The sequence below is a fragment of the Canis lupus genome, chromosome 12, assembly GCF_011100685.1.
Source record: "Canis lupus familiaris isolate Mischka breed German Shepherd chromosome 12, alternate assembly UU_Cfam_GSD_1.0, whole genome shotgun sequence".
In the NCBI taxonomy this organism is placed as follows: domain Eukaryota; kingdom Metazoa; phylum Chordata; class Mammalia; order Carnivora; family Canidae; genus Canis; species Canis lupus.
Window position 1 is genome coordinate 59,210,859 of NC_049233.1, and position 26,828 is coordinate 59,237,686.

General features: G+C 37.1%; 1 protein-coding gene and 1 long non-coding RNA gene across 2 annotated transcripts in view; one reads left to right on the forward strand and one right to left on the reverse strand.

Annotated features, from left to right (window-relative positions):
- GRIK2 (glutamate ionotropic receptor kainate type subunit 2) overlaps positions 1-26,828 on the forward strand; it is a 1,061,838-nt gene that overhangs the window by 15,681 nt on the left and 1,019,329 nt on the right. The gene's annotated exons all lie outside the window — the stretch shown is intronic.
- The window catches only part of LOC102153964, a 32,507-nt gene that overhangs the window by 553 nt on the left and 5,126 nt on the right, over positions 1-26,828 (reverse strand). The gene's annotated exons all lie outside the window — the stretch shown is intronic.

The window sequence follows — 26,828 nt, forward strand, 5'->3', positions numbered from 1 at the left end:
TTATTTGAAGATTTGGAATGTGGCCCCCAATTCTGAATTTCTAGAAATCTCTGTGGTAATGTTGCAGCTCCGGCGGCTGCTCTAAGAACCACCATCTGAATATCTAGGGCCTAGAGAAGTTTTGGCTCCTTAGCTATGCCATTTAAAAACCTGACTGAACTTAACCTATACTCTGATTTCATCTCTTACTTCTTCCCACAACTACTAAAGTTTAGAGTTCCCAGAAAAAAAAATAATACATATATACACACACACACACACACACACACACACACACACACATATATACTTTTCAATGTCTGGTATCCTTTTTTTCTGTTTTGTTTTTTATTTTGTTTTTTGATATTTTACATATGGTAGTAATAACTAAGATACCCTCCTTTCAAAGGGTCCTTCTGCCCCAGAAAGCAATTCCCTACATTCACAAATTGGTTTAATTTTATACTAGTTTCCTGTGGCTGCTAATAGAAATTACCCCAAACTGGGTGATGGATAGATAGATAGATAGATAGATAGATAGATAGATAGATAGATAGATAGATAAAGTATTCTCTCACAGTCCTGGAGGCCAGTGCACAAAAATCAAGGTGTCAGCAGAACTGTGCTCCCTCCCATGGCTTTAAGGAAGAATTTCTTCCTTGCCTTTTCTACTTCTGGTGGCTCTAGGATTTCCTTGGCTTGTGGGTCTAATCTGTAGTCACATTGCCTACCTCCTCCTCTTAGGTCTTAAAACTCTCTGCTTTATATTTATAAGGATGCATGTATTTTCAATTAGCCACCCCCCACCCCTGCCCTGGATAATCCAGGAAAAACTATCTCTCAAAATCTTAATCACACCTTTTGTATATAAGGTGATATGCACTCTTGTCATATAAGGCAATATTCACAGGTTCTGGGGATTAGAATGTGGACATGTCTCTTTGGTGGAGGAAGGTCACCACTTAACCCACTTTGCCTCTTTTTTAGAGCATATGGCATCATAGGAAGAATAGCTACCACTTATTTTATTATTCTTTCAGAACATTTTCCCTGATTCCTAGTATTTATTCAAATACCCTTGTGCTTACCTTTTACATATCAGATATCACACTGTACTATATATGTTAATTCTCTTTCATGTCTTGTTTAGCAGGTGTACTTATATATTGTGTCATATGTAATAGGTGCTCAACAAATATAACAGAGTTTTTTCCTTAAGGGGCCTTTCTTACTGTCCATACTAGAATAGGTACTTGTACACACGTAGAGCACTAAACTTCTCCTTATTAGCACTTACCATTTTGTAATTAGGTACTTCTTTGTGTGTCTGCTCCTTCCCTAGATTATAAGCTCCATGAGGGCAGAGTTCATGTGTTTTTTGCATTGTCCTTTTCTCATTCCTGGCATAAGGCCCAGAACAGGGTATTTCTAATAAGTACTTGTTAAGTGAATGACCAGTTGAATGAACAGATCTCTGTAAGAGAAATTGATCAAGGAAGTGGTGCTCTTAAGGTTTAGTTTAATGTCAGGAGTTGTAAAGTGGTCTAGGAAAAGAGTAAGAATGTAAGAGGATTTCTTGAAAACTAATTGGACTACTACTTAAGGATAGAGTCGAAAGAAGGCATCAGGGGTAAGGATGGAGCAAGGAAGAACAGGGCCCTGATAACAGCTACTATTTATTGGAGGTTTATTATATGCCAGCCTATTAGCCATTTATTCATGTAATGAGTGTGCAACTGCATCCTCTGAGTAGCCTCTTTTCTTGCACCCAGCACATTGTGAGAACAGATTCAGCACTTTTCCTGGCATTTCCTTCAACACAAGTCCAACTTCCAAAACACTAGTTAGTAATGTAAATATTATGAATTTTTGGTGGGGAACCTATGTTGCACATAAAAAAGCAAACTTCAAGCAAGCTTCTTTAGGAGATATCTCTGTTCATCTCTTTCTTCATCAGTACAGGCTCTAGATCTTCTCTCCATTTCTCCCTTTGCCTACACTGATTCCCAACTCCCTCTATTATAATGAGGCATTTTGTTGTAAAAGAAAATTAAGCAGTAAGCCTTAGTTTATTTCCTTAGACTTATATTATCTTGTTTATTTTAAACATCATAATAATCACAGGAAGTAAGATTTTGTAGAAATATAAAATGATTAAATAACTTATCCATTGTCACAAAAGTAATAAGTAGTAGTGCTAGATTCAAACTCATATCTTCTAGTGCCAAAGTTTATGATTTACTATTACTCAAATACAGTACTTTGACGTTAAATATCCATCCATTTGACGTTTGAAATATCCATCTGTACTTGGCCCCTAGACAAACATTTCCAAAGAAAGATCACCCACTGGGGATCACCTAAAAGAATTTATGGATTAGAACCTCTGGGAGTGGGGCCAGGTCCTACATTTTTAACAACCTCCCTGGCAATTCTTATGCACATTAGTGTTTAAGAGACCTCTGCACTAGACTACAACCACTTCAAGAATGAAGCCTATGGTTTATTTATCTTTGTGGTTATTTATCTTGTCATCATTGACTTGCACAGTGCCTAACTTAGAATAAATATAAGAATAAGTGTGTTGAGTTAAACCAAACTGATTAAGGGCTTCTTCTAATACTCTTCAGTGAAGACTACTTTCAGAATCTGAGATGGAAGTGAACTTTGTGTTTGTTTTAATATAGTTGTTTATTCATTCATGAGAGACACACACACACACACACACAGAGGCAGAGACACAGGCAAAGGGAGAAGCAGGCTCCATGCAGGGAGTCCAATGTGGGACTTGATCCCAGGACTCCAGGATCAGGCCCTGGGCTGAAGGCAGGCGCTAGACCACTGAGCCACCCAGGGATCCCCTAGAAGTGAACTTTGAAGTGAAGATTTAGCTGTAAGATTTAGAAGGAATCAGAACAGAAAACGTAGAGGTCATTGGACTACTTAGAAATCTAGCAGTGTATTGTGCTCACATGGTATTAAAATCTAAGTGAAACTTCAGTCAACCTCAGAGCTTAGACCTATGGTACTTACACTATTAAATGACCCTGACTCCAAAAGATTTATCCAAAGGGCACCCAGCCTCTTCTCCCAGATCTTTTCCTATTCGCAAATTACCTTCTAAGGGACAGGTTTCTGGAAAAAACTCTGGTCACGTGTTCTGGATAAGGAAACATCAGTTTTCAGTAATTACCACCCCGTAGGAGAAAAATCAACAATAAACTGACCATCTGAGGCCTCCTAACTTGTGGAATATAAGTTATAACTTAAAAAACAACACATTTCATTGGAAAAGAACCTGAAGAACAACTAAGTGAAGCATCACAGGTTCAAGAGCTCCCACCTCCCCCGCCCTCCTCTAGCAGAACCTGACTTGCCTGAATGGAATTATGTTTCTCTGGGGTTTAGAAAGAGTATGGGAAGATCTATCAGACCTTCCCAGACAGTGATACACCATTTTGAGGTCTTTATTTTGATTCATTATTTTGCTGCTGGAGTTTAATCTTTAAGTAAATTTTCTCAAATAGGGTGAATGGATGGTGTATTTTCTGAACTTTTACATTTCCAGGATACTTCTTCAGTTGCTTTCGAATGAAAGACAACTTGTCCAGGTTTTAATATCTTTACTTAGAAAAAAATTTCTGTTTACATGAAACTTGAAGTGTTTCTTCTCTCTACTGACATTTGTTATTTAATAGAGGAAACTGAAGCAGTCTTTTGGGGAGCAAAAATTCCTGTCCCCTTCAAGGTCCTTCTATCTGAACTAGGAATCAAATTGACATGAGACAGATTAACAGGTAGAAATAAAATATAATAGCATTTATACAGGGAACCCACATAGGAAATTCCAAAGACAGTCAGGCAAAATGAGGTATATATGCCATTCTGAACTAAGGAAAAGGAGGTAGGGATCCAGGTCTTCAAAGAAAAGGAATGCAATCCTCAGGAAGGATGAAAAAAAAAAAAAAGTAGATGTTTGGTAAACAAGTGTTTTGATGGGCCTCAGAAAAAATGGGACATAGATCAAACAGGCTTTGATTTAGGTTCCTTTCTGTCTAGCATGCCTGGTTCTTACCATAGAGTAGTTATCTATGGTGATACTCTCCTCTATCTACATTCTTTTAGGCAGTTGTGGAGCCCATAAAGAGCTTTTCCTTAGTCCACTGGGTCTTGCTTACTTTTAACTCAAAATAATCTTTATGCCAAAGCAGCATATTTTGGAGGGATCAGTCTTGAACTTCTTTTTTCCTTATTTTATTTTTTATTATTTTTTAAAGATTTTATTTATTTATTTATTCATCACACACACACACACACACACACACACACAGACAGGCAGAGGTAGAAGCAGGCTCCATGCAGGAAGCCTGACGTGGGACTTGATCCCAGGACTCCAGGATCACACCCTGGGACAAAGGCAGGTGCTAAACCACTGAGCCACCCAGGGATCCCCAGTCTTGAACTTCTTTAAGTCTAATATCCTCTTTCATGGGAAGCCTTTTTTTAATATGAGGTTTATATAGGAATTTTTCTTTAATACATTTCATTCTTTAAGAAGACGTCTATCTGCAAACATCTTTGGGATTTTTCCTAGGAAAGATCTAAGCATTTCTCATCTGTATACTAACATCTTTTCTTTACTTAGGGATTCTTTCTTCAGCTATCTTTGATCATTCTTCTAATTATTCTGATATCTTATTGAAAAACCCCTAAAACTCATATATTGTGTTTTTATTTCTGTCTTCCATATCTATCAAAGTCTATGTATAGTTTTTTCCATAGATAGATACATATAGATATAGACTTATAGATATAAATATACTGCATATGGTTTGCCATCCAATAGTTTCTTTTCTGCATTGTATTGTACATGTTAATATTTCTGTCATATTATTATTTTTTAATGTCTTTTTTAAATTTATTAAAGTGTAGTTGACATTCAAAAAAATTGCACATGTTTTTAAGTATACAATTTGGTAAGTTTTGACATATGTATTCCTGTACGCCATCATCACAATCGAGATGAATAACATATCCATCACTCTCAAAAGCTTCCTTGTGCCCCCCTCTCTCTCTTCTCCCTCCTACCCTCCATACTACATCATCCCCAGGCAACCACTGACCTGTTTTCTGTTACTACCCTTAAGTTTGCCTTTCTAGAATTTTATATGAATAGAATCCTACAGTACATAGTTACTGTTAGCTTGGGGGGTTTTTTTTGGTGAGAGGTGTTGACATTTTGACCACTTTCTCTCAGTATAATTATCTGAGTTTCTTTCTTTTTTTTTAATCATTTATCTTTTTTTAATAATAAATTTATTTTTTATTGGTGTTCAATTTGCCAACATACAGAATAACACCCAGTGCTCATCCCGTCAAGTGTCCCCCTCAGTGCCCGTCACCCATTCACCCCCACCCCCCGCCCTCCTCCCCTTCCACCACCCCTAGTTCATTTCCCAGAGTTAGGAGTCTTCATGTTCTGTCTCCCTTTCTGATATTTCCTACCCATTTCTTCCCCTTCCCTTCTATTCCCTTTTCACTATTTTTTATATTCCCCAAATGAATGGGACCATGTCATATTATTTTTTTGCATTCATTTCTTATTTTACACATTTTATCTCATTCTCTGTTTCTTGTTTTATGTCACCCCGTTTATTTCTTAATAATCTGCTCTTCTTTGATATAGGTCAGGGACTTGTCAAACCAAGGATGTCAAATGCTTTTCTAAAATCACTCAGTTTTCTTTTCTTTTCTTCTTTTTTTTTTTAATCACTCAGTTTTCTTGATGAAAGTGCTGAGAAAATTCAGTGGGCAAGAGTCTTTTCAACAAATAGTGGTAGGACAATTAAATATCCACATGTAAAAGATGACCTTGAACTCCTATCCCACACCACACACAAAAAAATAATTTAGGGGTGCCTGGGTGGCTCAGTAGGTTTAGTGTCTGACTCTTGATTTTGGCTCAGGTCATACCCTCATCGTTGTGAGATCAAGCCCCATGTTAGGTTCCATGCTAGGTGTGGAATTTACTTAAGATTCTTTCTCTCCCTTTTCTTCTGCCCCTCACCCCGAATTGTGCACTCTCTGTATCTTAAAAATAATAATAATAATAAATAATACATAACAAAATAACTTAAAAAATTAAAAAATAATTTAAAGTGGATCACAGACATAACTGTAACAGCTAATGCTATAAAACTTTCAGAAGAATGAAAAAAAAAACCCTCGTGCACTTGAAAAAAAAAAAACCCTCGTGCACTTGCAAAAAAAAAACTTTCTGAAGAAAATATAGGGGAAAATCTTCATGATTTCTTAGAGGTGATAGCAAAATACAAGTTTTCTTTTGATAAAAGAAAAAATGATACATTGGACTTAATAAAAACAAAAACCTTTTGTGTTTCAAAAGATATCCTCAAGAAAATGAAAATTAAAAAAAAAATCCCACAGAAACAGAGAACATAATTGCAAATCATGTGTCCAATGAGGGACTTGTGTCCAGAATAGTTAAATTCTTCCATCTCAATAATAAAAAGGTACATAATCCAATTAAAAATAGGCAAAGACCTGAATAGACATTTCTGCAAAGAAGATACACAAATGGCCAATAAGTACATAAAACAGCAATAAAATATTAGCTCTCAGGGAAATGCAAATCAAAATGACAGTTAGTTTCTCATGTACTAGAATGGACATAATAAAAAAGTCAGATAATAACAAGTGTTGGAAGATGTGAAGAAATTGGAACGTTTATACACTGTTGGTGAGAATTAAAGATGGTACAGCTGCCTTGTAAAACAGTTTGGCAATTCTTCAAGAAGCTAAGCATTGATTTAACATAGGATCTAATAGTTCTACTTTTTGGAGTCTACCTAAGAGAAATGAAAAATGAAAATGTCCATATGAAGACTTGTACATGAATGTTTATATTAACATTATTCACAATAGTTAAAAATAGAAGCAACACAAGTACACATGAACTGGATAAACAAAATACAGTACAATACTCTTCAGCAGGGATCCCTAGGTGGCGCAGCGGTTTGGTGCCTGCCTTCGGCCTAGGGCGCGATCCTGGAGACCCAGGATCGAATCCCACATCGGGCTCCCGGTGCATGGAGCCTGCTTCTCCCTCTGCCTGTGTCTCTGCCTCTCTCTCTCTCTCCCTCTGTGACTATCATAAATAAATAAAAATTTAAAAAAAAATACTCTTCAGCAATAAAAAGCAACAAAAAAGAAAGAAGCACTGATATATGATATAACATGCTTGTCTAATGCTGGGGTTAGGAGGTAGAGATGGAAAATAACTGTATATGGGCATGTGATTTCTCTTAATGAGGATTTAAATGTTTTAAAATTAGATATGATAATTGTACAAGTCAGGAAATATAAAAAATTTCAATTATTTCAATAAGTGAATTTTATGATATATAAAATCTATCTCAATAAAACTTAAAATCACCCAGGGTTCTTTGCGTGTATAATAAAAAATTTTCAGTAATCTAATATTTGTTCGATCTAATGTTCTTCCTCTTTCCTGAAATCCCCCTTCATAAACACTATATTGACTTTTTCTACCCTCACCTTCAAACAAGGAGAGTTGTAGTCAACAGGCAATGTGTAAGACTTTCCATTACTCTGTATCTAGTTAAGTGCTGGTAAAATTCTCTTCTCAATTTTGCCCAGATATCAGGTTGAGGTATACAATCTCTAGTAAAACATTCAAGAGGAGATGTAGTGAATATGTTGGTGCCCCAATCAGAACTTCCTTCTTGAGAAATTAATCTGAGGATTGACAGAATAAACTGCACAATTCGAGGAAGAGAGGGGGCCCCATTGTGGAAAGTAGGTGGTATGGAGACATGGTTTAGAGGAGAAATGGATTGCAGGTGCTGCAGAGGGGAAAGAGTCCTGGTTACAGAGAGAGATGAGAAAGAGAGAAGTGCACAGGGGCTTTCCCAAAGCCATTGACTGGGAAAATGAGAGGGGCCAATTTTCATGAGTTTTTCAACCAGTGGGACTCAAAAGACTGTGGAGTTTTAGAGGTCTGTGGTGTGGTTTGTATAGAGCCCTGAGGGTGCTGCAGTCTTCCTGCAGAGAAGGCAGGCAGGTAAACTAGGGGCAGATGGTGTGATCTGAGGCTCTCCTAGACATACTGGGAGAGAGGGTTCCCCCTTCTCGGAGCACATCTGAGAGAGGTGGCATTACCTCTCCAGGGACAAAGGAGCCAGCAGGCACCATTTCCTTCCCTTGTCTTTCAGCAGAGGTACAGAGACACCTGCTGAGGATCACAGGTGGCTGGACACTGGCCCCAAACTTCACACTGTGGTGCAATTGGCCCTTCTGTGTCAAACCTGCATCAATCCCAGTGTGGCAAGACCCTCCCCCAGAAGACCAGTACAGGTCATCCCTCCCCACCCCATCCCACCCCACAGCAGATCCCTAAAGTTTGGAGTTTTAAAACTCAGCTGGCCTGTCTGGGATAGAGCCCAAAGTGCACTGTGCTGGTCCAGGCAGGCAAGCAACTTGGACACGGACACTGAAAACAGTAACCTGAAAGATATCTATGATGCACAAGGGGAAATTACTCACTCTTCCAGGAGATTTTTCCTGACAGCAACTAGTATGAACTCCCCTGTCTGGGGACAAAGGAGCTGGCTGGCATCATTTCCCTGCCCCACCCCTCAGCATGAACTAATGTCAGTAAACACTGCAACACCAACATTGGCTGCCTAGCCTGCTTACGCCAAGCCCTACCCCTCTAACTCAGCTGGTACTGCTTTTCTAGAGCAAGTGTGACTAATGACTAGCACTGTGGGCCCCTCCCCAAGAAGAACAGCACAAAACCCCTACGCACACCATATCTACTGACCATAGAGTTTTGCAGAGCTCCAGCTCTTGGCAAAAAGTATCAGGTCTGTCTTAGCAAGCAGACCAGAGCACACCTAGTTAAAACACACCACACTCTGGCCACGGTCTAAGCACTTCCCACTGTAGGCAAAGAGAAACTCTGCAAAGGATTGACCTGAGGGGTAGTGAAGCCATAATACAGTAGCAAAGTGCACACAGCACACACCAGAGACACTTCCTGATGTGCCAGGCCCTGGACATTATATGACCTCTTCTTCATAAAGCCTTTGCTCTCAGGAGTAGGAGACATAACAGGCTTTCCTAACACACAGAAGAAGACAGAGACCTAGACAAAATGACAAGATGGATTAATTTATCCTGGAAAAAACAGGAAAAGGTCACAGCCAGGCAACTGATCAAAACAGATATAAGTGTATGTCTTATCCAGAATTTTTTAAAAGATTTTATTTGTGTATTTGAGGGAGAGAGAGCACAAGTGGGGAGCAGGAAGGAGAAGCAGGCTCCCCGCTGAGCAGGGAGCTGGACATGGGGTTCCATCCTAGGACCTCGGAACCATGAACCAAGCCAAAGTCAGATGCTTGATCTGACTGAACCACCCAGGTGGCCCTCTAATCCAGAATTTAAAGCAACAATCATAAGGACACTAGCTGGACTTGAGTAAAGCATAGGAGATATCAGGAATACCCTCACCATAGAGAAAAAAGAGCTTAAAACCAGTCAAGCCAAAATGAAAACTGCAATAACAGATTCAAAACTGACTGAATGTAATGACCACAAGGATGGAAGAATAAGAGGAATGAATGAGTGATATAGAAGATAAAATTATGAAAAATGATGAAGCTGAACAAATGAGAGAAATCAAACTCTTGGATCACAAAAGTAGGCATAGGGAATTCGGTAACTCCATGAAATGTAATATCATTTGAATCATAGGAGTCCCAGAAAAAAGAAGAGAAAAGGGTGGGGGTGCAGAAGGTTTACTTGAGGAAATTATAGCTAAAAACTTCCCTAATCTGGAGAAAGAAACAGACTTCCAAATCGAGGATGCACAGAGAACTCCTATCAAAATTAAAAGAGCAGGCCAATACCAAGACTTATCATAGTTAAGTTTGCAAAATATAGAGATAAAGAAAAAAATCCTAAAAACAGCAAGACAAAAGAAGTGCTTAACTGACAAGGGAAGACAAAGAAGTTTAGCAGCAGATTTTTCCACAGACTTGGCATGCCAGAAGAGAGTGCCATAATATATTCAACTTGAATGGGAAAAAATCTGCAGCCAAGAATACTCTATCCAGCAAGGCTGTCATTCAGAATGTGAGGAGAGATTGAGAGTTTCCCAGACAAACAAAAGCTACAGTAGTTCATGACCACTAAACCAACTCTGCAAGAAATATTAAAGGGGACTCATTGAGTAGTAAAGAAAAACTAAAAGTGACAGAGACTAGAAAGGAACAGAGAAAATCTTCAGAAACAACAGCAAAACAAATAATAAAATGGCACTAAACTCATATCTATCAATACCCAGTCTGAATATAAATGAACTAAAAGCTCTATTCAAAAGACATGGGGTATCAGAATGAATAAAACAAACAAACAAAAACACACATCTGTATACTGCCTACAAGAGACTCATTTTAGACCTAAAGACACTTGAAAATTTAAAGTGAGGGGATGGAAAAATATTTATCATGAAAACAAATGTCAAAAGAAAGCCATAGAAACCATACTTGTAAAAAAAAAAAAAAAGAAACCATACTTGTATCAGATAAGCTAGATTTTAAAACAAAGACTATAATAAGAGATGAAGAAGGGCACTGTATCACAATAAAGGAGTTTGTCCAACAAGAAGATCTAACAATTGTAAATATTTATTCCCTCAACTTGGGAGCTCCCAAATGTATAAGACAATTAATACCAAACATGATGGAACTCATTGATAATAATACAATAATAGTAGAGGATCTTAATACCTCATTTACAGCCCTGGACAGATTATCTAAGCAGAAAATCAACAAGGAAACAATAGATTTGAATAACACACTGGACCAGATCAATTTAAAAGGTATTTTCAGAACCATTTCATCCTAAAGCAGCAGAATACACATTCTTTTCAAGTGTACATGAGACAAATTTCCATTATGGATGATGTAGTAGTTTATAAATCAGGTCTCAATAAGTCAAAAAGGTTAATATCATATCATGCATATTTTCAGACCAAATGCTTTGAAACTTAGTCACCCCCCTACAAAAAAACAAAACAAAACTAGGAAGACCACAAATATATGGAAGTTAAAGAACATCCCCCTAAAGAATAAATGAATCACCAGGAAATTAAAGAAGAAACTAAAAAAAATAATAATAATACATGGAAACAAATGAAAATGAAAACATGACAGTCCAAAACCTTTGGGATGCAGCAGAAACAGTCATAAGAGAGAAGTATATATATAGCAATACAAGCCTTCCTCAACAAGCAAGAAAAAGGGGTATCTGCCTTTGGGTAAGTTCATGGTCCTGGGGCCTGGGATTGAGTCCCACATCAGGCTCCCCGTAGGGAGCCTACTTCTCCCTCTGCCTATGTCTCTGACTCTCTCTGTGTCTCTCTCATAAATAAATAAATAAAATCTTAAAAAAAAAGGGCAAGAAAAATCTCAAATAACGGGATCCCTGGGTGGCACAACGGTTTGGCGCCTGCCTTTGGCCCAGGGCGCGATCCTGGAGACCCGGGATCGAATCCCACATCGGGCTCCCGGTGCATGGAGCCTGCTTCTCCCTCTGCCTGTGTCTCTGCCTCTCTCTCTCTCTCTCTCTCTCTCTGTGACTATCATAAATAAGTAAAAATTAAAAAAAAAAAATCTCAAGCAACCTAACCTTACACCTAAAGGAGCTAGAAAAGGGACAGCAAAAAAGACCTAAAGCCAGCAGAAGAAGGGAAATAATAAAGGTTAGAGCAGAAATCAATGATAAAGAAACAAAAAAATCTAGCAGAACAGATCAATGAAACAAAGAGTTGGTTCTTTCAAACAATTAATAAAATTGATAAACCCCCAAGCATACTTATCAAAAAGAAAAGAGAAAGGACCCAAATAAATAACATCACAAATGAAAGAGGAAAGATCACAACCAACACCACAGAAATACAAATAGAGAATTTGAACAAACTAATAATTAGCAAAGATATTGAATCAGTAATCAAAAATCTCCCAACAAGCAAAAGTCCAGGACCAGTTGGCTTCCCAGGGCAATTCTACCAGCCATTTAAAGAAGAGTTAATATCTATTCTTAAACTGTTGCAAAAAATAGAAATGGAAGAAAAATTTCCACATTTATTCCATGAGACCAACATTACCTTGATTCAAAAGCCAGACAAATATGGTATTGGCACAAAAACACACACACAGATCAATGGAACAGAATACAAACCCAGAAATGTACCTACAACTATATGGTTAAATAGTCTTCAATAAAGGAGGAAAGAATATCCAATGGGAAAAAAAGACAGTTTCTTCAATGAATGGTGTTGGGAAAACTGGGCAGCAACATGCAGAAGAATGAAACTACACCACTTTCTTACACCATACACAAAAATAAAAATGGATGAAAGCCCTAAATGTTAGACAGGGAACCATCAAAATCCTAGAGGAGAACACAGGCAGCAACCTCTTTGACCTCCCTGCAGCAACTTACTAGGCATGTCGCTGGAGGCAAGGGAAAGAGAAGCAAAAATGAACTATTGGGACTTCGTTAAGATTTAAAAACCTTGCACAGTGAAGGAAATGACAAAACTAAAAGGCCGCCTACAGAATGGGAAAAGACTTTTACAAATGGCATGTCTGATAAAGGCTTAGTATCCAAAATCTATAAAGAACTTATAAAACTCAACACTCACAAAATAGACAATCGAGTTAAGAAATGGGCAGAAGACATGAACAGACATTTTTCCAAAGAAGACATACAGATGGTTAACAGATACATGAAAAGATGTTCAACATCACTTATCATCAGAGAAATACAAATCAAAACATGGTGAGATATCATCGCACACCTGTCAGAATAGCTAAAATTAACAACACAGGAAACAGCAGATGTTGGTGAAGATGTGGAGAAAGGGGAACCCCCCTAGACCATTGGTGGGAATGCAAATTGGTGCAGCCACTCTGGAAAACAGTATGAAGTTCCTGCAAAAAGTTAAAAATAGAACTACTCTATGACCCAGCAATTGCACTACTAGATATTTACCCAAAGGATACAAAAACACTTATTTGAAGGGGCTTATGTACCCTAATATTTATAGCAACATTATCAACAATAGCCAAACAATCAAAAGAACCCAAATGTTCACGGACTGATGTATGAATAAAGATGGGCACATACTATATATATATGTATATTGAATATTACTCCCCATTAAAAAGAATGAAATCTTGCCATTTGCAACGATGTGGATGGAGCTAGAGAGTATTATGCTAAGCGAAGTCAGTCAGTCAGAGAAAAAGAAATATCATATGGTTTCATTCATATGTGGAATTTAAGAAACAGAATAGATTAACATGGGAAAATAGAGAGGCAAATCAAGAAACAGACTCTTAACTATAGAGAAAAAACAGGGTTGCTAAAGGGGAGGTAGGGGTGGGAGGATGGGTTAAATGAGTGATGGGTCTAAGGAGGGCACTTGTTAGGAGCACTTGGTTTTGTATGTAAATATGAATCACTAAATTCTGCACCTGAAACTAATACTGTGTGTTAATTAGAATTTAGATAAAAACTTGAGGGGATCCCTGGGTGGCGCAGCGGTTTGGCGCCTGCCTTTGGCCCAGGGCGCGATCCTGGAGACCCAGGATCGAATCCCACGTCGGGCTCCCGGTGCATGGAGCCTGCTTCTCCCTCTGCCTGTGTCTCTGCCTCTCTCTCTCTCTCTCTGTGACTATCATAAATAAATAAAAATTTAAAAAAAAAAAAAAAAAACTTGAAAAAATATATATATAAAAGAACTTCTGTCTTGGATAGGTGTATCCATCCCCAGCTGCTGGTAGTTTTGGATGCTGAGGGCTTAGCAACTGCATTTTTTGACAATTCTTTCTGCTTAAGTGGAATTGCCACACTTGAGAAGTTATACCTAGTGTCTCCCCCACCCCTAGCTTACCTGCCTCCGCACACATCTACACACACCAGTTATGGCCAGTGGCTACTTGTGTACTACAATATGGCCTCTTTGTCTCAAGATTGGCCCCGTTGTGTGCTACAAGTCATATTCCAGAGCTCCTTTTGGGACCAGGCTAATGTGAGTCTCCAGCCAACACCACATACTTAGCTTCCATTCCCTGCCCTCTCCTGATTCCCTTCCTCCCTTTCTGAGAGCACTTCCTAAATAAATTACTTTCACCAGAATCTCTGTCTCAGATTCTACTTCTAAGGAATCCAGCATAAGATTAGCAGTGTTTGTAGCAGTACACCAGACCATAATCTCCTTCCTTAGCCTGTGTTTTCCTGGAAGATTTCTGTCTTCCTTCCTATTCCCCCAAGCAAAGGGATGATATTCAAAATAGTTGGCAATCTGGATACCAAGACATCTGAATAGACACAGACCCAATAAGAATGATTAATGGCTGTAAATAAATAGTAGAATGTAATAAATATATAATGGCTGACTTTTGGCCCTGTTCCAGCATCTAGCAAAGCACCTGGAATCTTTGTAAGTTTTTATTTTATAAATAGATAAATTGATAATTGAGTAAATAAATGAGTAAACATTTTTCATATGGAACTAAAACACGTATGTCTGTGGTTTACATACACTAGTCTTAGTATTTTATAAACCATTAAGCATCTGTGGTAGATTAAATTTTCTATTCTGAAACCTAGCCACTCCCACATAAAAAGGTGGCATCTATATATTTTCCCACTGAATTTGGTTAAGACTTTATGATTATTTTAACTAGTATGACTGGTACAGTGTGGAAGAAGTGATACTGTGTGACTTCTGAGGTTAGGCTGTCTCTTGATATGCTTGTCCTTGGGATCCAGTCTGATCTGTGAAGATTCTGTGGTCACACTGAGAGACCCATTTGGAAAAACAAAACAAAACAAAACAAAACCTCAGCCCTGTTAAGCTTCTAGCTGACAGCCAGCACCAACTTATCACCCCTCCTTGGTCAGGTCTCCCAGCTGACAAAATGTGCACCAGAGGTGAGCCTTCCCCATAGAGCCTTGCCCAAATTGCAGATAGATGAGCAAAACAACTGATTGCTATTTTAAACTACCGTGTTGGAATGGTTTGGTATGCACCAATAGATAAGTAGAATGGGATCCTCAATGTGGGAAAGGATAGGAAGTAAATGATGGCTTTTTAAAAGTAAGAGATACCATAAATTGTTTTTGTTGGTGTTGTTTCAACATGAGGCTTGAACTCACAACCCTGAGCTCAAGAGTCACACACTCTACCAACTGAGGTAGCCAGGTATCCCACCATGAAGTTTTTTTTTCTTAAGTTAAGGGTTTATTAAAAGTTAAACAAAACAAATATTTTGTTAATTTGGTAATAACCATTTACTCTCCAGCATTCCTTGGGTTATAAGTTATGGAAATCTAGTTCAAACTAGATTAGGACAATTATGGTTATTGGCTCTTGTAATTAGTGGCATTCTTAAATGATCAAATCATCCAAAAGACATGAAACAAAGGGCCAGAAGAACAGTGACAACCAAGGAATTGAAAGTTGTTGAAATTCTCTTCTCTCTTTTTTCCTCTACTTCCACTTTGTTCTCTCCTGTTGCTGCAAGTTTTTTTTTTTTAAACATAGCTAGGAATATGACTTCTGACAGTTCTCGACCCTCATAAATAATAATCTCTGACTCGCACCATCCAAGAGAGACTGACTCTTTTAGTTCCAGTCTTCAAAATCCTGCAGAAAGACTTTGGATAGCTGTCTTAGGTTAGATGCCTTTTACCGGATTGATTGTCTATAGTAGCAGGTTATTATATATGTATGGGTATATAAGTGTATCGTATCAATCAATTTCCAATCAATTATCTATAGCTATACTCATTACATGGAGGATCTCATGCCTCTATCATTTATAGGTTGGTGATTCCCAAACATTCACAGAATGTGACCCCAATTCCAGGATTTTATATCCAAATATCTACTTACCATTTCACTTGTAAGTCTAATGGCAACCTAGTCAAGATAGGCTAGGTAGTAATAAATCCCAAAATTTCAGTAAACTGACGTAACAAATGTTTATTTGGTCATGCAAAGTCTGCTGTGGGAATGAACCATTCTCTAGGATGACTGTTCCCCATCAGTCTGCATAGCTAACTGATGGAGCCTCCACCATCCTGCAGTTGCATTACCTGAAATACGCAGCCTCCTTAAACATTGAGACTGGGTAAGAGAATGCTTCTCCTGGGACGTGATACTATCATTTCAGCTTCCAACCTGTTAGCCAGAACCGCTCACATAGTTTCATATGGCTCTCCGTGGTGGGGAAGTGTAATTCTCCATGTGTCCAGAAGAGTAAATATGGATGAGTACTAGAAGTCTCTTTCATAAAAGGCACCTCCCTAGAGGTTTCTATTCCTCCCACCTCTCCCCCCGCCCGCCATCTCTGCAGCATTAGTTACCACAATAAATGAGATCCATTCAGTCTCTGAAGCCAGAAGTCTTGGAGTCATCCTCACCTCCCCGCAAGAGTCCACATCAAATCTATCTGTATAAATGTTCAGTTCTATCAGTTGTTTCTACATTAAAATATATCCATGAAAGAAAAGAACGTTTGTGAAAATGTTTCATATTAAAGGAGCCAAAAAAAAGACATGAAGAGAAATCTCACAGAGGAAGACATAGACATGGCCAACATGCATATGAGAAAATGCTCTGCATCACTTGCCATCAGGGAAATACAAATCAAAACCACAATGAGATACCACCTCACACCAGTGAGAATGGGGCAAATTAACAAGGCAGGAAACAACAAATGTTGGAGAGGATGCGGAGAAAAGGGAACCCTCTTACACTGTTGGTGGGAATGTGAACTGGTGCAGCCACTCTGGAAAACTGTGTGGAGGTTCCTCAAAGAGTTAAAAATATACCTGCCCTACGACCCAGCAATTGCACTGTTGGGGATTTACCCCAAAGATACAAATGCAATGAAACGCCGGGACACCTGCACCCCGATGTTTATAGCAGTAATGACCATGATAGCCAAACTGTGGAAGGAGCCTCGGTGTCCAACGAAAGATGAATGGATAAAGAAGATGTGGTTTATGTATACAATGGAATATTACTCAGCTATTAGAAATGACAAATACCCACGATTTGCTTCAACGTGGATGGAACTGGAGGGTATTATGCTGAGTGAAGTAAGTCAGTCGGAGAAGGACAAACATTATATGTTCTCATTCATTTGGGGAATATAAATAATAGTGAAAGGGAATATAAGGGAAGGGAGAAGAAATGTGTGGGAAATATCAGAAAGGGAGACAGAACGTAAAGACTGCTAACTCTGGGAAACGAACTAGGGGTGGTAGAAGGGGAGGAGGGTGGGGGGTGGGAGTAAATGGGTGACGAGCACTGGGGGTTATTCTGTATGTTAGTAAATTGAACACCAATAAAAAATAAATCTAAAAAAAAAATAAAGGAGCCAAAATAGACATGACAACTAAATATAATACCAGACTTTGTACTAGAGGGGAACCAGCGCTATACTGAACTTGGTAAAGGGTATAATCAGTAGGTTTCTATATCCAGAATCAAACGACTTCTTACACCCCGGTGCAAAACAACCTTGTACATCCTGTAGTCTCACAGCAGCCAATATGAGCCTTTGAAAACATAAATAAGATCATATCACTGTCCTGCTCATAGACCTACAATGGCTTCCCATTACATGTATAATAAAATCTAAAGACCTCTCCATAGCCCTGTGCCTTCCCCCTTGGTTATCTCTTTGGCCTTACCTTCTCTAGGCACCCATCCTTCCTCTCTTTTCTGCAATCATCCTGTCTCCTTGAATTTGCCAAGCATGTTTCTGCCTCAGAGTCAGCACTCCAAATTTATATCCATTAATACTAAGATTTTTTTTCTAGTATAGTCAATATAAAAATCTTTGATGCTATTTAAAACATTCAGTATTTTGTATTTTGTCATAGGATTAAAAAATAAATAAATAGAGCATAAAAACAAATGAAAACTAGGTCATAGCTAGCAGCCAAAACAATATAGTGGCAATGAATCTGAAGTTATCAACAATAAAAAGTAAACATTTTCATACCAGAATCTTATTTCAGTTTAAGCTGCCACAAATTTTAATACTATTATAAAAACGCCTTTTACTTCATCTTTTTAGAACTGATGCTTCAGAATTTCTTATGGGAAAAGTCTGTATTTTTAATAAGCATTTATATTTCCTCATAATGAAAAAAATCTATCCATGTATTCAATCTTATGCCATTGTGTTTTATTGAAGTTATTTATTAGAAGAATGAATGATTTCTCAAAGGAAATAAATTACATATTATGAATAGTAAAATAATCATATCTGAATGTTTTCATTGAATGTGTATTAATTTAATAAAGTTGCACATGTAAGCAGGCTTTTATCAACCTGCTGCTATAAAGTCATAGGAAAGAAAACTACTTTTAAGGAATAAGTGGTAAGTGAATGCATAGTCAGAATTTAATTTTGTGGAGGATTTAAGTGCATTTGAATTAAAAGCCAAAAATGACATATCAGAAAGCAGAAGGGCAAAAAGTTAGTCTTTTGGTGTTGTTGGCAGGAAAACTGAAGATTAGAGACAAATTCTGAATTCCAAATGAAACTGGTTCTTCTGGGAGAATGAAGAAGTTTAGAGTTGCAGACCAGAGCTGACTAGGAGGTCATAGATAGAGATTTCCCTGAAATATAGTATTCTAATCTAACTATATATTGAGTGATGCCTTCCTTTCATGTATATCATGGAAAGACTATTTTTTTTGTTTTTGTTTTTCTTTAGATACATGAAATTATAGCTTCATTTCTCAAAGACAGATTCTTTGAAATGCTTAATTTTAAAAGTATTATAGTGGAATAGCTGAACATTTTTACAGTAATGACTCTGAAACAGATTATATTAGATGAGCTTGTGCACTAATCTCAAGAAGTATAGGTGAGGGGCAGCCTGGGTGGCTTAGAGGTTTAGTGCTGCCTTGAGCCCAGGCAGGTTATGATCCTGGAGCCCCTGGATCAAGTCCCATGTCAGGCTCCCTGCATGGAGCCTGCTTCTCCCTCTGCCTGTGTCTCTACCTCTCTGTCTCTGTCTCTCTCTCCTGTCTGTGTCTCTCATGAATAAATAAATAAAATCTTAAAAAAAAGAAGTATAGGTGAGGGATATACATTTCATTTTAAGAAACATAATTAAACTCCCAAGTAACATAGTACCAAAAAATAAAATATAATTCACCATTTGACTTTCTTTCTGCCTATCTATGAACTATGGTTTTGTTGCTGTTGTTGTTTTTCTATATTCTCTTAACATTTAAAATTACAAAAATTAAAAAAAAATTACAAAAATTTTACCTGGTTGTAGTCAAGGGCGCAGATTTTAAGTTTTTGAAAGATTTTTTAAAAATTTTAAATGATTTTTAAATATTTTAATTAGTGCATAATATGTCATCAAGTGAATGCAAAACAACTGTTTTATCAATTGCGAATACTTAGGAACCATGTATGATCTTAATTTTTTTGTAGTATAGAGATTTTTTTTTTGAAAAACCTGAATCCAATTTGTGCAGTTTTGATTAATTGCAATTTTTAGTCCAGTGAATAAAAAAGTTGGTTAAAGCAGTGTTAGGAACTCTACAGAGGGCTACTGACTATATATTAGTACAATATAAAATACTCAATTATTTTAAATATTCAGGACAAGAAAAATAAAACATTTAATAATTAAGGAAAATACTCCAAAACATATTTTGGCCACATAAAGACTTTGAGCAGTGAGAAGCAAGGAGAAAAGAAAGAGGAGCAAGGGGTGGGGGGGAGCTAGAGAGACATATATAAGGAGATGAGCACACTGGAAACAATCTATTGTTGAATTTCCTATCATTGTAACTGACATTAACCTTCTCTGACCATGTTGGTCCACTGAAGTCCGGTCCCCCAACCTGCCTCGCCTATGGATGGATGTTTACATAGCCTTTATATGCAGATCTTCTCAGACTAGTCCATTTCACTGCCACTCAAAATCTGGGGACAACTCAACAAAATTCGGTATATAGTAGTTCTTAAAACTGTCTTGTCAATTTTAAACCCTTAAAAATATTCAACAGGCAAACATAAAACCCCTTTTATTTTTTTATTTTTTTTAAATTTTTTTTTTTATTTTTATTTATTTATGATAGTCACAGAGAGAGAAAGAGGCACAGAGATACAGGCAGAGGGAGAAGCAGGCTCCATGCACCGGGAGCCCGACGTGGGATTCGATCCCGGGTCTCCAGGATCGCGCCCTGGGCCAAAGGCAGGCGCCAAACCGCTGTGCCACCCAGGGATCCCTAAAACCCCTTTTAACAGTGGTTTGCATAACTATGTTATTTAGCAGAAAGTCAGCTGGAAAAGCTCTAGCACTGGATTGGATAGTACAATAACTCATTTTAAATTATATGCAAAGTGTTTTTGTATAAACGTTAAGAATAAAGGGAAGCTGAGGATAAGTCATGTATGAAGAAGGAACATACAATTTAAAATCTGAAGGGCTGAGTTTGAGATGCAGCTCTATCCACTTGTTCACTATTGACACTGGGTCAGATACTTATCAACCGTGAGCCTCAGTTTCCCTTCCTTAACAAAATGGTGGTAATAGCCATCTAGAGGACTGGAGATTAAATTGAATAATATAATGGGCTTTTGGATAGTTTATTGTATCTGAGGTAAGATTTTTCTTATGTATAAGCTCTGAATAAAGCCCAAGCCTACCTGGGACACATTCCAAACTTGTAGGCTGTGCCCTAGGGAGTCATTCACATATGCACTAAATATTTTTTAGCCTTTCAAAAATATACTACTCATAATCAGGTGTCTCACCATATAGTGAACCTGGGTTGGGGAAAATCCTTGTAACTAGGACAACAAGGTAAAGATGAACCATCCCCTGAATGATGTTACTTGTTAGTGCTTAGAGTGTTGTTTTGGATCAGATAACAAATTAGAATCAAAAAGTTGATATTAGCTATATGGTCTTACTTGCTTTAGGCTTTAAATCATGCAGAAATATGAGAAGGAAGAAAAAAAGAAAGATCCAAGCTGCCAAGTATTGATTGTTTGGATTGTGAAGGGAAAAAATACTTCTGGGAGGAGCAATTTTCTGCACCTAATTTGAAAGCCTAGGAGGTCAAACAGATACCTGTCCCTCTCTCTCTTTATTCACGCAGCAAACATTTCTGAATCCCTGCTCTCTGCTTTGTCTTATGTTAAATTCCAGGAATTCAAAAGCAGAGCCTCTGACCTCTTGGTATGCTATGTCTGACTGGGAGGCACAGATGGAAATTGTCAAAATACAGGGTGACATATATCAATCTATGTACAAAGACTGTGAAGGCACTGGAGCAAAGCAGTCAGTTTTATTGATTAGGGCTGTGAAGACTATTTTTGGTCTTAAAAAATGATCTGAGGTCACCAGAAATCTAAGACTTTTCCAGGAAAATGAAAATTAAACAAAAACGTAGGATGTGAAGAAATTACATGACATATATAGAGATAGTGCAAAATATGGCAGAGGATGGTATAAGGGATTGGAGTCAAAGAGAGAATTTAGCAATTTCTGAAGTCTATGTGTTTGGACAGCAAACTATGCCCATAGGTTGGCCTGCTACTTGTTTTAGTAAATAAAGTTTTATTGGAACATAGCCATACCTATTAGTTTAGGTACTATCTATAGTTGCTTTCTAGCTACAACAGCAGAATTGAGGAGTTGTGAAAAAGACCATATTGCCTAGAAGCATAAAGTATTTACTATATGACCCTTAACAGAAATAGTTTGTTGAATTCTGGTCAAGATAATAAATGACAGAGGACTGTACTAAGAAAGTAGTAGCATGCCATAAAGAGAAAAAAACAGATTAGTGAAGCATTTTAGAGAGAGAGGTTTTTTTCCCCAAATAATATATTTATTTGTACTGCTTTTTTTTTGTTTTGTATTACATATCTCTCTAAAAATAATATATATTTATTATAAACAATTTAAATAGTGCAGTGTATGTAAAGTAGATAGCAAAAAAAATTTCAACAAAATATATAAAGAGAAAGTGAATGTCTTCAGAGACAACTATTACTAACAGTTTGAGGTACTTTTTTTAAAATAAAACTTTTTCATGCATATAAATTTATTCATATTTATTTCTTTAATAAGTTGAACCATTTTATACAGACTACTCTATAATCTGCTTTATCACTGTATATTATTCAGTGACCTATCATGACCTCTTTCCATGTCATGATAGGTACATCTATCTCATGCCCATTAAGTTTTATAATTTAAATATTCTTTTGTAGAGAAATCCAATTTAATTATTCATTTATTCCGTAGATATTTATTGAGAAATGTAGTGTTTTCCTGTGGAATTGTCTACCTAGTACCCACCCCCTTATACATATGTTCTATGAACTGTTCCTTCCACATCCATTTGTGTACCATGCTGATATCATACTAGTAGAATTTAATCCTCTCTCCTGGCCTCAATTCTTTTGTGAAAGTGTATTTAACCCAGATCAATTATGGAAGAAATAGCTAATTGTTACTAGCATTTGAGTTTCCACAATATAGTTGTAGAAACTGAGATACAGATCAGATAATGTCCAGATATTAGAATGTGTTTTGCAGAGAATGCCAGCTCTCCACTAAAAGCTGTTCTCCCTTTCTTATTGGATATATGGATAGACTACATTTCCTTGACTCTCTTGGTTATGTGGTCAAAGGAGCTAAATTCTCACCAATGAAATGTGAGTGGAAATAATGTACTCTATTATTTTGATTAGCTCTTGCTGTATAACCCAAAAGAGTAATAAACATTTTGTTAGGGAAAAACACGCATTACTGTGTGTCTCCTCTGCCCCCCCCCCCCAGTATTCTACGCTATTTCACTCTGTCACAAGCTAAGTGCCCTATAATTTAACTTAATTCTGACAGTATCTACTTGTAGATACTATCACATCATATAGACAAAGGGTTTAGTTCTGGAAGATTGTTTCTCTCTCTCCACTTCAGATTCAAGTTGCAAATCTAGGTTGTTACTTGTGCTTGTAATCAACCTTCTATAGATTGGAAGTTTCCACAATCCCCTCCTTTGACCTGATTAACTTGCTAGAGCAGCTCACAGAACTCAGTATAATAATGTGCTTACTAGATTACTGGGTTATTATAAAAGGATATAACTCAGAAACAGTCCTATGGAAGAAATGCATAGGGTAAAGTAATGTGGGAAGGGATGCAGAGCTGCCATTCCTTCTCTGGAAATGCCACTCTCCCAGCACCTTCACATATTCACCAATTTGGAAGCAATCCAAATGCTGTCCTTTTATGTTTTATGGAGGCTTCATTACCTAGACATAACTGATTAAATCATTGGTCATTGGTGGTTGAACTCAATCTCTAGTGCCTTTCTCCTCCTTGGAGATTGAGGAACTTTCAACCTCAATCCTCTATTGACGTGGTTAGTTACCCTGGCAACCAGTCCTCTTCCTTAGGTTATTTAAGAGCTTTCCAAAAGTCACCTTGTTAATATAAGCTCATGTACAACTGAAAGAGGCTTGTTATATAAATAAATAACAGAAGACTCTGAATTCACTATTATTACTTTGAATCTATTTCAGGAACTGAGGACAAAAGACCAAATATTATAAGAAAATATGCTTTTATGACTCTTACATAGGAAATTACAAGGATTTTAGTAGCTTTGTGCCATGAACAGTGGGTGAAGACCAAATATATATATTTCTTATTAAAATCACAGTATCACCTATTTCTTACTTCATATAGTTTCTAAGATTTGAATTCTGGATTGATTTAACTGTATGGTTCTACATCATACAGAGCCATTCATGAGGTTGCAGTCAGGATTGCAGTGGGAGTTGTAGTCATCTGAAGGGTTGACAAGGGCTGGAGATTTCACTTCTAAGATGATTCACTCACATGGCCTTTTGGCAGGATACCTCAGTTCCTCACCACATGGAACCCTATAAGTGACCATTTGAGTATCCCTATAACATGGCAGATGGCTTTCCCCAAAGCAAATGACCCAAGAAAGCAAGGCAGAAGCCATGATATCTTCTGTGACATGGCCTCAAAAGTTGTATGTCATCATTGCCACAATATCATATCAGTTACACGAGTCGGCTCTCTTCAACAAGGAAAAGTATTACAATAGGGCATGGAAACTGGGAGATGGAACTCACTAGGGGTTATTTTGGAGGCTGGCTACTGCCATCCTTTGAGAAAGAAGTCAGGCCTTTCATATATTCTCTTCTTCTGACTGGAAAGTAGATATGGAGGCCCACTTGAGAACATAAAAATGGTGACAATACCCTACGGATTGAAGAACCACAAGATAAAATGATTATGTATCCCTGAATTGGTTCCTCTCATCAAATTAGAGGAGGAGATCTAGGTATCCTCTGGATAACAGTAGTCTCATGATATCACCTCTTGATATAATAACCAAATGGATTTAGGGATGGCCTCCCCTGAAGACAGGATTTTAATATGAAATATTTGGTGTATACAGTTCTCTATAAATATTTTCATGTGTCTGCATGGTTCAGAGCTTCAGACCAAGGGGGCATGTTTGAATAACAAAGATCTTGGAAGCCAGAGATGTAGAGACTTATCTCCCCTGGAGATATTTGCTTATATTCTAAAATAATAAAGACAAAGAGCTTCCCTTTCTTCTTTGGAAGGGATCTGTTTACATTTCAGAATAAAACTCCCTCTTTCTCTCCATAATCATATGTGCCAGCAGCACCTGTATAAACTCCAAGTCTCATAATTTTGAGTCTCCTCTCCTGTGATGTACCCTCGCTGCCTGTGCAAGAAATATCTGACTTTTATTCATGTTGCTACACAGAGACAGGGGCTGAGGGAACTGGTACTAAATGTTGCTCTAACTATTTTGCTGTAAGTAATAAAAGGTTTCTCTTATCCTAAAAATCTTGTTTCTTCTGTCTAGATATCTGTATCTGTATCTATATTTATAACTATATCTGTATCTATATCAACACTGGCAGGCTAACTTGTTAGCTTGCAAGTAGTATAAGATCTCTAATCTTTGACAGTTTTTAACAATTAAGAACAACATTGTGCCAATAAATCATAAAACTTGGTGAAATGAACAAATTCTTTCAAAGACACACACCACCAAACTCAATAAGGAAAAAATAAATAAGTAGAATAAGATTTTTATCTTAAAAAATTGAATTTACAGTTAACAACCATCCTACAATGAAAACTTTGGTCTCAAAAGCCTTCACTGAAATTCCTCCAAACATTTAAAGAAGAAATATTACCAATTCTCTGCAAATTCTTCCAGAAAACTAAACAGGAGGGACCTCATCCCAATTCATTTTATGAGGCAAATATTTCTTTGATACTAAGACATTACCAGAAAAATAAAACTACAGATAGCTATTCCTCATAAATGTGGATGAAAAACTTTAAAGAAAAGTATTTGTGAATACAATAAAAATATGTGAAAAGAACAATACATCGTGATCAAGTGGAGTTTATTTCAGAAATACAAAATTGATTTAATATTTGAAAATCAATCAGTGTAATTCACCACATTAAAAAACTAAATAAGAAAAATCCATGATTTTCTCAACTTATGCAGGAGAGCATAGAAGGAAACTTTGGGTTACAGGATGCTTTCTTGAATATGACAGCAAAAGCACCATCTACTAACAAAATAACAAACTGGACTTCATCAAAATTAACCCATTTTGCCCTGCAAGAGGAACTATTTGGAAAATGAAAGACCAGCTATAAACTATGTAGAAAATATTTGCAAATGACATATATTGGCTAAATGACCTATAGACAGAATATAAAAGAACTTTCAAAACTTGATAGTATGACCCACAGACAACCACCTACAAAAATGAGCAAAGATATTTGAACAGACACTTAATTAAAGAAGATTTACAAATGACAGAGGCACATGAAAAATGTTCAACATCATTAGTGAAAAGGGAGATGTAAATTAAAACCACTACATATCTACTAGAATGGCTAAAATTTAAATGATTTATTTTGAGGAAGATGTTTGGGAAATGGTATTCTCATACACTGTTAATGGGAATATAAGATGGTACAACCACTTTTGGCAGAAGCTTGACAATTCTTACAAAATTAAACCTAACCTTTCATATGATCCAACCATTTTATCTATGTTTACCAAAAGAAATTAAAACGGGTGTCCACACAAAGACCTGTATGCAAGTGTTGATTACAATATTATTTGCAGTAACTAAAACCTAGAAACTGCTCAAATGCTTATCAAAAGAGGAATGAATAAATTATGGAATGTAGTATAGTAGAACGCTTCTCAGCAATACACTTGGAATTATATTTGGTGATATCTGCTTCTCTATCAGAGGAAAATATAGGAGACATTAGAGTAAAAGACAAAAACAAAACAAAAACATAACAACAAAACTTTGTGAGAGCAGCTTATACTAACAAAAAGTTGTTAGCAGTTGCAAGAGTAATTACTCCAGTAGAGAGTGCCAGTAGAGGGCAATATAACTGAGGCTGGGACATACTATGTAACATATTTTCATAAAAAAATGATATGTAACATTGAGGTGTGCTCATTTGGGAACGTTTGGTTTATTGTGATATGTCTATTGAATATTATCTGCTACTGGCTTTCCTTTTCTTTTAATAATAATCTCTGTCCATTGAATTTAGATGTGAGGATTTGGTGGAGAGTTGAGATACACTAGTTTTTCAGGTAAGGA